The sequence below is a fragment of the Cyanistes caeruleus genome, chromosome 9 (genome assembly GCF_971803275.1).
Source record: "Cyanistes caeruleus chromosome 9, bCyaCae1.hap1.1, whole genome shotgun sequence".
NCBI lineage: Eukaryota > Metazoa > Chordata > Aves > Passeriformes > Paridae > Cyanistes > Cyanistes caeruleus.
Window position 1 is genome coordinate 6,476,731 of NC_141709.1, and position 13,456 is coordinate 6,490,186.

At 42.9% G+C, this 13,456-nt stretch overlaps 1 protein-coding gene across 1 annotated transcript in view; it reads left to right on the forward strand.

Annotated features, from left to right (window-relative positions):
• The window catches only part of HMCN1 (hemicentin 1), a 172,970-nt gene that overhangs the window by 1,257 nt on the left and 158,257 nt on the right, over nucleotides 1–13,456 (forward strand). The window lies entirely within an intron of this gene.

The following is a 13,456-nucleotide window of genomic DNA, read 5'->3' on the forward strand; positions in this document are numbered from 1 at the left end:
TGAAATGATCCAGAAGCTTTACATGGTGTGTATTTTTTGTTTGGGGTTTTATTTCTTTCCCTCATCTTACCTTTTTTCCCCTTTACGCTGTACATTGTGCATTCCTCTCTTTCAGCATCTGTTGTTTGTTCCCTTCCTATCCATTTTCTCTGGTTTTCTTTCTCTTTCCTTGTCAAATTCTTCTGTTGACTTGAAGAGGAAATAGGAACAGGATGCCCCAGGCTGGTGATGTGTGCTGTACTGTGCAGTACACACTCTCTTAAATAAATAAAAAAAAAACAACAAAAAAACCACAACACCCTAGAAAGTGGGAAAAAGCCCTTGAAAATTACCTTGTGCCTTTAGTTTCCATGGAATATCTCAGAATATGATATTGCCAAACTCAGTGCTTAAGAGTTCCATTTTTGCAGGGATGCCAGCAAAAAAAAATGGACATCATCTCTATTTCCCCCAGTCACAGATACTTCTGCTTACAAGACATATGATTGTTATTGGTATAAATACCTTAAACCAAATGTTTAGAAAATTAGAGGGAATAGCTTATATAGGTTCTACTTTTTTTCTTACAAAGAGTTCTTCATTGTGGTATCAGAGTGTTCTATCACAAAAGGGTCCTTACTGTTTCTACATTTGATGTCATTTTCTTTTTGTTTTCCCTCTGTTCCCACCCTTTTTTTTATTATTATTTTATGAAACAAGCTTATATGGGACTTAATAAGCATCACGCCACAGAAATAAACAACAAGGGAAAGATTGGGTCAAGTGTAGAACCTGGAACTCTTTTATAGCCTGGAAAATCAAGTTAATAGATCTCTTTGGACCTCTTTTTCCATGGAATGGCCAGAAGATCAAGAAGATGGGTTGAGAGTGTTTTGGTTTGCTTTTCTTTCAATGATAGCACATCTTCACTTCAGTGATCAGAAAGGGATCATTCTAGGAGTTGATAGTTCTCTTTTTCAGAGTGATTGAGAGCTATTCCATCCACAAGGGCAAGAAGATCTTGTGTGGTCCACTTTTAGTTTGCAGGTTTGTGTGGTGGTCCTTTGTTCTTGTGCATCCTCAGCAGAAAGAAGTCTCAGCTTTCTTTCTTGGGTAGTCTTGTGCTTAGTTTTCAGACCACTTTCACATCCTCTGTTTCAGTAGCTCCTGTTTTCTTTCTCATTGTGTATATTTTCATTCAGTTTTTCTTCTGCGCATTTTTACCTTTTCAGTCTTTTTCTCTGTCCTTATCACATTCTTGCTCCCACTGCCTCTACAGGTTCTTTGCTTGCGTTCCAGACTGACTCTTTTGATTATGTGTTGTTATACCACCCCTCCTTTCTCTGTACACACCTCACCAGCAGCAAATCCACTGCCACCCTCCCCTGCTTGAGTCACATTTTCCCACTCACCGACTCCTTGCTTCCTCACCTCCTCCCCCATTCCCTTTCTCTGCACAGGAGATCCCTTTCCTTGGCAAATGTTAGACTTCACATTCAATGGAGCAACTGAAACTTAAACCTACAGAGGACTGACCTGTACAGCACAGAGCTGCTGGCAAACATGCCTCAGAGTATCCTGTTACACCTCTCTGTGTGGAAGTCCAACTTCGCTGAGAGTGCCTTACTTAGCGTGATGGATAACTTGTGATGGCAGGGAGCTCTCTCAAAGTGGAGGATGGACAATTTTCAATTTAATTTTGACCTAGTTTCTGAAAATTATTTATTTGGTCTTTCTCAGAATAGAAAGACACACCACAGGCCACTGTCTTGAATTTTATGAATGTGCAAGGTCCAGATGACTGGTGGTCATCTGTACCATACATCTGATGATGATCAAGCCAAGGCACTTGAAATGAAAATTCAAGAAATGCTGTTGTGACCACATGAACCTTTTTTTTTTTTTTTTAATCCATAGAGAAGTAACTTTACTCAAAACCTCATAAAAATATTGCTTTGCAAGTATTTCACAGCATCCAATTTGTTTACCTAGTGTCATTCTTTCTGAAGGTTGATCAACTGAATTAATTAGCATGAAGCTATTTTTTTTCACGAGTTGTGTTGTTATTCACTCAATTCTTCTTCCAAAAAAAGAGCTTTATATGTAAAAATTAGTTGCCTCACAGGCAAATTTTTTGGATGTTTTGGTGAGGTGCTGTGGTCCCTGGGCAGGTGGGACTCTACTGGGGTACAGATACAGTTTGGGCTCAAGTCCAAGGAGCTTCTCTTGCAGATACACTGTTGATAGGTAATTGCAGTTTAAATTGGGTGTGGATTTGGTTTCAAACTCTATTGTTTTCCTAGTCTGTGTTGTAGAGTGCACTTGACGTCCCACAGGGTACAGCTGGATTGTAAATAATTTGGTATAAATGTAGTCTAACAGAATATGGGAGGATTTTTAAATAACTCAAAGTGCTGCATTATTAGTGCTGCATTGAGGGACTGGAGCTTGTCCAGGGAAGGGAATGAAGCCGAGGAAGGGGCTGAACAACAGGAGTGGCTGAGGGAGCTGGGAGGACGGCTCAGCCTGGAAAAGAAGAGCCTTCTGGCTCTGAACAACTCTAACAGGAGGGGGCTGCCGGGGGGATCAGGGTCTGCTCCCAGGGAACAGGGACAGGATAAGGGGAAACAGCTTCAAGCTGTGCCAAGGCAGGGTCAGGTTGGACATCAGGGAAAATCTTTTCATAGAAAGGGCTGTAAAGTATTCACACAGGCTGCCCAGGGCAGTGGTAGAATCCCCATCCCTGAGAGGTTCAAAAACCAAGTGCGTGTGGCACTTGGGGACAAGGTTGAGTGGTGGTGGTGTTGGGTTGATGGTTGGACTTGATGTAAAAGGTCTCTTCCAACCTGAATGATTCCATGTCTGTGATGTGCTGATGCACTGGGGTGTGTGATGGTAGATTTGTATGTTTTCCCTACTGCAGTGGCATTTTGGTAAAACAGGAATACAAGTATATTTTTAGTATCAAATCTGAGGCCTTTGGCACAGAATGATGGCCTACAGAAAAATTAGTCGTGGGTTTCACATTCCTACACTCTGTACCATCTGGTGGGATGCAGAGAGTTCAACTTTGGAAAAACCTTTTGCTTTGGATACTACTTGGTGAATAAGTATGTGAAGTGCTTTAACAGATTACAGGGAATTTTTTTATTTTGGACTTTCAATGCCTAAACGTGACCACAGAACTTTTGTAGATAGTGAAAAGGGCTGTTGACTAAGAAATCTCTTGCCAGACTTGTGTTCAATGGAAAAACTGGTGTGGGGGATGGAAAATTGTCCCAAATTTAAGAAGAGTTGGCACAGGATAATTTTGAACTGCAGCTAAAGCTGAAGATCAGCAAATGCTTTTGTTGTTGCATCTTGTGGGTCCTGATGTCCTACTAACTCCCATTGTATCCTGTGGAAATGGGATTGGATTTGGAATGTCTTTAACATCTGTGGCCAGCTTTGCTATTTTTTCATTATGCCATTAAGGAATTTTGGAATGGAAAATAAGCCTGAGAGGACGAATTCATCCCTAGTACTTTTCTGTAAAGCTAATGGAATTATACCAGCCATAACTCAATCTGTGTGATTTAATTGAGCATTCCTTTAGTGTGAATGGCTATTCTATAGACCAAACTACAGTGATTAAGACAAAAATAAAGGGAATATATAATCTCTGGACTTCCTGGGCTAGGGGATGGTGTTTGCCTGTTCATACTCTGCATATCTGCAGAACTCTGTGCATCTCCTGACCCTTTTCTTACAAATCAAATAGAAAACACTGTGTGAGAAAAGGGGAAACATTAATAATACTTAGTTTAGATGGGAAAATAGCATTGAATTAAGTCACACAGTGTGTAGGAGAACTAGGAATACTTTTTTTTTTTTCTTGATCCCACCCCTCTCTTTTGAGAGAGTAAAGCTCTTTTCTATCTTAAGTGAAGTTATGCACATAGTTAAGCATGTAGTTATGCGTAACTGGAGTCTCCTTTTTTTTAACAGACTGGCAGGTCTGTGTCCGTAACATGGTTAGGCTGCTGAGCCACATACTAGCTTGGATCAAGTTCAGGAGGTCATATGAAAAGCCTGGGAACTTTGGGTTTTGCAGGTTTGATAGTTTTTTTTTAGAGGTTATAATGAAGAAATAATGTTTTTTCCAGAGAGGAATTTTATGAAATTAAAATTACTCTATTAATGGAGTTAAAGTACTATGGCTATGCAGATGGATAATGAAGGGAAAGGGGAAGGCACTCCTGTGGCTTTGCTGTATCCACAGCTGGATGGTATCACAGACAATGTCACTGCCTCTTCCTCTTGTATAAACTCTCCTGATAGCCCTTCTCCCATGTGCTGCCCTGCACTTTTGCATTCTTCTGTCACTTGAGGTCTTTGGCCTTGGGCTTTACTCTCAGATTTATGAGTGTCTAAACTTCTCAGGCAAAGGCTGGGTCTGTATAAACCAACTGGAGAAGATGAAGAACGGTCCTTCTGGTATAGCCTGAAGAAGAGTGGCATTGTCTTCAGCATTCCCTCTGCTTCCTTTGTAGGGTAGAAGTGCTTCAATACTTGTTATTAGTTTTAGTAAAGAACGGGAACGTGGCTGTAGGGAAACAATACTGCAGCAGTGGTTTCCAAAGCTGGGAGAGCAAGTTCAAAGGAGATGTGGTATTCTGTACTGGTATCTTGAATTTGCCCACACCATGGAGGTGGTGCTTTTACAGGGGAGGGGGGCAGCAGGAGAAAAGATTGGTGTCACAGGAGCTGTGGCTACCCCTGGATACCTGGCAGTGTCCAAGGCAGGTTGGATGGGGCTTGGAGCAACCTGGGATAGTGGAGGGTGCCCCAGCCCATGGCAAGGGCTTTAAGATGGGCTTTAAGATTCCTTCCAACTGAAACCAGTCTGTGTTTTTATGATTATAATGAAAAGGGAAACAGCTGAAAGAGAGAGAGGGATATGACCCTGTGTTCCTGTCCAAATTCCAGGGGCCTCCTCACCTTCCGTAGTAGGTAAAACTGCTTAAAACTGTTTGAAAGCTGTCTGTTATTTGAAATAGACAAGATATTGGGTTGCCCAGAAGAAATAAACTGCTTACCAGTGAAGTTTCCGTGGGCAAATACTTTGTGAAAGCTGGGTATTTATCAAAATATCATAACTTTTATAGGATAATGTATTGGTTTTGCATGACTTGGTTTTTGGTAGCAAGGGGGCCACAAAGATGGCTCCTGTAAAAAGCTCCTGGAAGCTTCCACTGTGTCCAGAAGAGCCAATCTCTGATGGCTCTGAAGCTGGACATGCTGCTGGCCGAAACTGCGCCAATATGAGAGGCTGGTAACACCTCTGTAACAATGTATTTAATACAAAAATTAAAACAAAGTCATGGGTTTTTCTCTGAGTCAGAGAAGAGGAGAAGGTGAGAACATGTGAAGGAAAACAACATGGAGACAGCAAGGTCAGTGGAGAAGGAGAAGGGAGGAGGTGATCCAGGTGGATCTTGGCCAGAGCCAAGATTCCTCTGCAGGCTGTGGTGAGACCAGGGTGAAGCAGCTGTGCCCCTGCAGCCCATGGGGATCCACAGAGGACGCAGAGATCCACCCACAGCCCATGGAGGTCTGCAGGGATGCAGTGGTACAGCCACAGCCCATGGAGATCCACAGGGATGCAGAGATCCACCCCCATGTCATGGGTCTGCAGAGGATGTGGAGATCCCTGCATCCTGCAGGTGATCCTGCAGAGAACCTGCAGCCCCTGGGGTAGGTGTTCACACAGGAGCGGGTGGAGTCCTGGAGGAGAATATGATCCAGTGGAGGACCCAGTGGAGAGAGAACCCTGCTTCCAGGCTGGAGCAGCCTGTCCTTGGAGGGCTGTACCCCAGGGAAAGGGAGACTCATGTTGCAGCTGTTTTGGGAGGGCTGTCTGCCCTGTGAGGGACTCACATTGTGGCAGGTGTGCTATGGATGCTGCCTTGAGAGTGCACCCATGTGAGAAGTTCACAGAGAACTGTCTCCTGTGGGAGGGACCCCACAGTCTCTCAGGGGAAGGACTCCACTCCCTGAGCAGGGGAAGAAAATCTCAGTGATGCACTGACCAAAACCCACAGGCCCTGTCTCCCTGTGCTGTTGGTGGGAAGGAGGGAGGGGCTGGGGCATAAAAGGTGTTTTAAAAAAGGGCTTATTTTACTTCTCATTATCCTCCTCTGATTCTGCTAGTAATAAATTTCACTTTGCAACCTTAAGTTAAGCCTGTTTTGCCCTTGGACTGTTTTCTCCTGGTCCTTAACTCATGAAGCCTTTGTTAACTTTTTTCCTTTCCTCTGCTCAGCTGTAGCAGGGGAGGATGAGCAAGTGACTCTTTTGGGTCATTGGGCCAGTGTCAAACCATGACAGATAGAGAAGAATTGCCTCAATTCTCTTTGGAAAGAGTAAGGTCAGAGGCCAAAAAAATTATGCTCTCCACTTAATTCAAGTAATTGTCTTATTTGAGAATTGAGTGGCTTGTCTTATTTGAGAGTTGAGTGGCTTTTATATTGCTACCGAAATCAAAAGTGGGAAAAGAATGTGCTAATTTAGGAAGTCTCATCTCCCTCTTCTTCTGATGGATCACACACAGAATACCAGGTTAAAGCTGTCACAGCTGATCTGTCAGCACTGCTTTTTGGTGGCCTCAAATTTGTGAACATACCATCTAACAACTCAAGGATGTGTAAGGATTTGGGGTTTTTTGGAAGCTTGTTTATTTTGGATTTATATACACAGTGACAGCAATAATGAGTGCACATCCAAATTCCGAGTTTTTTCCTTGGTGTTTTAGGAGGTGCAGTGCAAAGTTACAGCTGTTCAGTGTTGTCTTGGTATGTCTGAGTGCAAATGATAAGCAGACCTGGGCATAATAACTGTGAATTCTGCTCTTTTGTGCCAAAACTGATGAAGTATTGCTATTAATATTTCACTGGGAAATACTGCTTGCCTAATGCTCAAAAACTGTGCTGTGTTGTTACTACTAACAAGTGTTACTGTTGCTGTCACCAGGTGAGTGGCTGTCATCAACACAGCTGTAATGAACAGCTCTGGGCTGATAAGGATGAAATCTAAAACACTTGCAGACATTTTCCATCTCTGAGGTAACTGTACTGACCGTGTGGGAAAGAGTGTTTGAAACCTTATTGTCACCCTTAACGGAGTGAAAAAAACATCCATGCGTCCTGTGATTGCATGGATGTTTTCTTGTTCCTCTAGAGGGATTTATCTGGGGGTCCCTCTAAAAGTATCTGCTTATATAGATTATAAGACAGTAAGTATTGCCAGTGCCAGAAGCTCCAAAATCTGTGAGTCAGCCAAAATGTTGTGACATGATCCAAAATCCTGTTAGAGCATTACTTACAACTTATTTTTCTGCTGTCTTAACTCTGCATGTCTAGCCCAGAAGGTATGCACAAGGGTGAGTTTCCCCTCTGATTCTTGAATCCTTCTGTCAAGGGAAAGGATCATTCTCCCTGTTTTTATTTGAAGATGCAGTAGAGATTCTTTTTTTGGGAAAAAAATTACAATGCCTCAAATACATAATTCTTTTCTGCTTTGAATTACAATTTATTTTTCGTGTTACATTTGAAATTGTTGCCTGCAAAACTTGGAAGCTACTTGTTCTATTTTGCTTTGCTCTCCTCAGCTCCAAGTGGTTTTAATCCCAAGGAAAGCTCTGCAGCTCATTTACAATGTATTCCAGTGCTATTCTGTCCCTATAATTACAACTGATGCTGTTTATCAGGTGAGCCTTGCTGTTTGTTAGCAGTGTGCGCCTTTTCCCTAGAACTTCTGGAGTTTGCATAGAGGATACTTCACCTGTTGTGTCACATAGAACTCAGAGTGCCCTCATTAACTCAGCTTTTAGGTACGTGACAATTCACAGAGAGATCTTTTCCCAGTTCCTTAACCACTTTTAAACAAAGAAACTTCCTCATTCACCTTCCTCTCTTCTTTCCCTCACTCTGAATTTATCTCCCAGGAGTTGCAGCAGTTTGTGTTTCATACAATCACACGGAGAAGCCCAGTTAATCCTATTCATGGCAGTAATTGTTTAAGACAAGGCTACACTGGCTATGGGTCTTGATGGGAGCTCTGTGGTATGGAAAGAAAAGAGCAATTTCTGCTGCTCCATGCATCTCCTGGATTGGTTTAAATGCACACAAATCAAATTCCTACTGCTGTAAAAAAACCAGGTATTTGGTGCAGATCCTCAAGTACTTTTAAGCTATGAATAAGCTGTCCCTCCCTGAGACCGATACAGTGTCTTTTTTTCATCTGGAGAAAACAACTATTTTCTGAGAATGCATGGTAATGAAATGAATAAAGAGCCATGAATATTGTATACATCTTTATCTCACTTTAACTGAGGAAACAGTGTTCATTGTAAAGAGAATTGTCGCAGAAATATGGAAGGAAAGTTGACAAGGAGGCCAATCAGAGTATTTGCTTCTTGAAATACCAAGCTTGATCTTTTGAAGTGCCAATCCTAGAGGAAAGCTAGGAAAAAACATGTCTGTGACGGGGAATTAGAATCATAGAATTGTTAAGAGAGGTTAATTGTTGAGAGGTTGGATGAGACTCCTAAGATATTTGAGTCCAACCACTAATCCAGTGCTGCCATGTTCACCACTAAAGAATGTTCCCAAGTGCCATATTGACACGTCTTTTGAATGCCTGCTGGGATGGTGACTTCTCCATTTCCCTGGGCAGACTGTTCAGTGCCTGACCACCTGTTTGGTAAAGACATTTTTCCCAATATCCAATCTTAACCTCCCCAGGAGCAACTTGAGGCTTTTTCCTCTCATCCTGTCCCTTGTTCCCTGGGTGCAGAGCCTGACTTCCCCCAGCTGCATCCTCCTGTCAGGAATTTTTGCAGAACTAGAAGGTTATTCCTTAAGCCTCCTCTTCTCCAGGCTGAGCCCCTTCCCCAGCCCTGTTCCCTTCTCTGGACACGAATTAATAGTGAATGCCTTCACTGAAGAGAATGAAGTTGAGTTCTCAGGGGAGAATAAAGAAGAAGAACCACCCAAGATCTGAACCCTGGTGAAACTGACACTCTGATCCTTAATCCTTGCTCTGTGTGCTGCACTGCCGTCCAGCAGTACTGACTTGATTAGGATCAGGCATGAGGTGGTGCCCAGGTGCCTTTGAAAGCTTGCTGTTGTGTGGTGCAGAGGTGTGCTGTGTGTTGCCAGCAGAGGGTGAACAGTACCTGTCCTGCAGAGGTGGCATGGAGTGATGAGACTCCCTGTGACAAGTTGTATTTGAGCTTTTCTTAACCAATGGGGAGCAAAAGGAGTTTGTATTGGATTGGTGATTTTTCCAATGCATCCTGTAAAGTTCATTCTGCATCTTTCTGGACCAACTTGTTAGAAACCTTAGATCTATTTCTGCTGTACTGTGAAAATAGGGAACAGTCATGATCCAAAGACTACCAGAGCTCCAGGAGCTATTGGACAGTGCTCTCAGGCACAGGATGGGATTGTTGGGGTGACTTGTGTGGGGCCAGGGATTGGATTGGATGACCCTTGTGGATCCCTACCAACTCAGGATACTTTGTGATTCTGTGACTTGAGGCCTCTGTCATCCTTCTTGACTTGTGCTTTATCCTTTGTGTGTGTATCAGAGCTGCTTGGAATTCATACTTATAATTTAGTGAGTGTGGATTCCACTCACTAAAAGATCTGGATAAACCAGATTAAGGACAATGGGAAAGGAGCAGATATTTCATTTCGTTAATGTATTTTGAATGTGGCCTAAAGCCTGTCAGGAAGAACCCTTTAGACAGCCCTCAGATGCCAGTTGGTATATATTTTCCAGTCAATGATTTGATTGTTGGCATATGCTGTGGCTTTGGTTTTGAAGGAGATACATGCACCAGAGGAAATATTAAGAACATCTGTTTTTCGGTTTGCAAATGGCGAAACAGTTTCTTTGTTGAAAGAGAGTGATGGTGTTACTTGATCAGCTCACCATGCCTTGGTAATCAGCAGTTTTGTTAGAAGGAATAGGATGGATTTAATGAAATATGCTCTGAGCTGGCTGCTTTTGTGCTTCATTACTCCAGCCAGGGAGAATGTTTTACCCCTCACATTGTTGAACATAACGTACTTTTTGTAACTGTTGATGGTGTTTAGGATTTCCTGTTTGAGGTATGCTGCTCTGAGATTTATGAGACCCTTTAGTGATGTTGGTAGTGAATTCATGCTGTGCAGTTGTTGGGTGAACTCTGGGTCCAAGATTTGCATTTTGCAAAGGTATAGTTTGCAGTATTGCCTTTTTTTAGGGAGACCAGAATGGTTTAGGTCAGGCATATCCCATTATTATCTGTGGTTAAGCTGCTTTTGTTGCTTTTTGAGGACATGTGCAACATACTCTTTTGTAACTGGTTTGCTGGAGGAGAAAAGCACAATGACTTTGTGTTCCTGAAGCACTTGGATGGCGTCATATGTCAAGATATATGAAGCCATGACACTGAGGACAGGATTAATCCCATTTCACTTCAGGAACTTAACTGAAGACTCTCAGCTGACAGGCTGGTGACCCAAAGGCACTTTCTGTAAATCACAAAATGAAACTGGCACCTTAAGGAGCAATTAATCCCCTGTGAATTTTTAAATACTGTTTGGAGATCTCATTTGCTTTCACTGGCTGTAGGGGAAGCAATGGTTAGTTCAGTTAAAACCCTGAATTTAAAAAATATGAAGTTAATTGAGAGGCTTTCTGCTTTCTCACATTTTGCACTGGGCTGACTGTCCACATAATAGTTGCTGAGGTTTGTTTCACACCTAGGTTTTCATCCTACCACATGGATACCAAGGACTCTCGGGGGGGAAATAGGTTATTCCCACATGGTGATCCCAGCAGCTGAAAAAGGTCCCTGGTGGGGCAGCCCCACCCTGAGGGCTTCTGTGAGCTTGCTTTGTCAAAGTCCTTTGTGCATTTCTGATCATAGGGCTACTCAGAAGCTCATGCACCTCCTTTGCCCTCTCCATAGATTATTGACAGGGTTTGAACCTTGGGTGTTCAGAGACCCCTTCTGTGTTAGCTAAACACTGGCAGCTCTGAGGCTGATAGTGCCGTGGGACAGTCCTCAAGTGGGGGCTGGGATGTGCCTTGTGCTGTGTACTGCAAATGTAAATGGGCTGTGTGTGTTCACGCAGCAGTGTTAACTTACTGTTCTGTATCCCTGTGCTCCTCCATCTTGATTTGCTTTGGCACCCTTGATACTCCTCTCTGTGCACTTTCCCAAGTTGTAGCCCATCTCCAAAAGCATCTCAGCCACAGATTTCAGTCTGCAAGGCATTACTGGTAAGATATATGTGTTTTTGCAAATGACATATTCCCAGACAGCAAGCCAGCATGCAGCAAACATCTCAAACAACCAGAGATAACTGAAAGGGTTGAATTTATTCTTGGTGATGTATCCCTCTTAGCAGACTCATCCATTCTTGCTGGAATGGTGGCTTCCTTACCATTTGCTTTTGGGAATAGACTAGTAAGTGTGTGATATAGGTACAGTGAATGATTATACAACTTTAAAAGCCAATCTCATGTAGCCTGATTTATAATGGAGCCAAGTATCAACTTCATAGGATAAATTACAACCAGCAGAGCCTTTCTCAGCAATGAGAGGTAACCAAAGCAGAACAGGACCCTAGTTCTTAGCCTGGAAAAATGCTGCTGAAGTGGAGTGAGTGGGGGTGGGTTTGCAGCATGGAATGAAAATGAAGGAATGTCTTATGTTGCTGTAGGCCCTGCTAAATGTCTGGGCTGTTTGCTCAGGATAGCAGCTCTGAGCTGTGACTGTAGGTTACTGCTGGACTCTTGCCAGCTTGTTTAAATTAGATTCTTAGCCTGGGGGCTGGGGTGGTCAGCAGGAAGCCATTGTAATTTTCATGCCTTGGACACCAGTGTATTTTCGTGAGCTGAAGTGAAGTGTCTCTGGGGATGCTGAATATCTCTGAAACATTTCCTGAGTTTTCTTAAGCTCTGCAATGGTATGTCCGAGTCTGTTTTCCAAAGGATGGAGCTTTTTGTTTAGTTAGTGAGGTCTTAGTTCACTTGAGTAGTATGCTTTTGCTGTTGGAACTTAGTGAGGAACAAGAAGAGGAGGAAAGCTGGAAAATGGTGGGCTCTGTCTTAGGACAGCTAGGAGTACTGTAATTTCTTTTATGCTCCCATATTAATTTGTGTTTCTGTTTACTAAAATCTTCATGAGATTGCGTCTTCAAGCTACTGTGTCAGAACCAGGTTTTTAGGCTGCAAACAGGGGAAATGTTTGGGCAAGCACACATTTTTAGGTAAAAGAGCAATAGCTGGAACACCCAGGCAGAGAACCTGTGATTCTGCCCATCTTTGGGCAGATCCTTTCCCGTTTTCTGTTACTTACACAATACATTAGTGGTGTGATTTTTAATTAGAGATCTTTAGCATCTCTGTGCACACTAATTGCTGTCATGTGCCAGAGTCTGAGTACCAGTAGCACATCAAGAACCCAGGGTGTGGCACAGGCCAATCCAAGTCCCTGGTGATGCCCTGGTACTTTGCTGAAATAAGACATGGTGTACACTGCTGGGTTAACATTTTGGCTGCTCTCCTACAGCATTTGGAGAACATAACAAAGTGCTTAGGCAGTGGTGCTTGGCCAGGATTGTTTACTTCTGATTTAACAACATGCTACTTAAACCCCTATGTCTTAGGACATTTCAGATGTCTGTGTGGTTGGCTTTGTTTTGTTGAGGTTTGTTTTTGGTTTTTTTTGGTGGTGGGTTTTTTTGTTTGGTGTTTTTTTTGGTGTCTTGGGGCTTTTGTTTGTTTTGGTTTGGTCATGTCCTTCCCTTTATAAATTTTACATAAGCTGAATCAAATCACAGGGAATTCATGTGACCTACCCCTGAGTCACAGTTCTCAGTGTTAACCACAAATCCACGAATCACTTTTTTCTCCCTGAAATGTTTATTCCTTCTTTTCATTTCTTTCCTAGTCTGTCTGAATCCTCATCTTTTTATCATCTTTGTATTCAGCCCATCCCTTCCTCAAAATTTTCATTGACCCTTTTCTCTCAGAGGTTTAGTGTCTCTTCTCAGCACTCCCCTCTGTATCTCAAGATTTCTTGGCAGTCTGGAGTATCTTTTGCATATACACACTGGATCCTGGCGGTGAAATGTGCTGGTGCTACAATATATTCTTGCTCTGAAAGAGGTGCTGTGTTACCCACAAAAGGGTTTGTGTGGGAGAACACAGAATCATGGAATGGGTTGTGTTAGAAGGGGCTTCAGAGACCATCTAGTTCCAGCGCCCTGCTGTGAGCAGGGACACCCTGCACTAGTTCAGGTTGCTCAAAGCAATCCCTTGTTCTGCCACTCCAAGCTCATGTCCCAAGTCCCTTTCCAGCTCTCCTGGAGCCCCTTTAGGCACTGGAAAGGGCTTTAAGGTCACCCTGGAGCCTTTTCCAGGGAAGTTCTCTCTG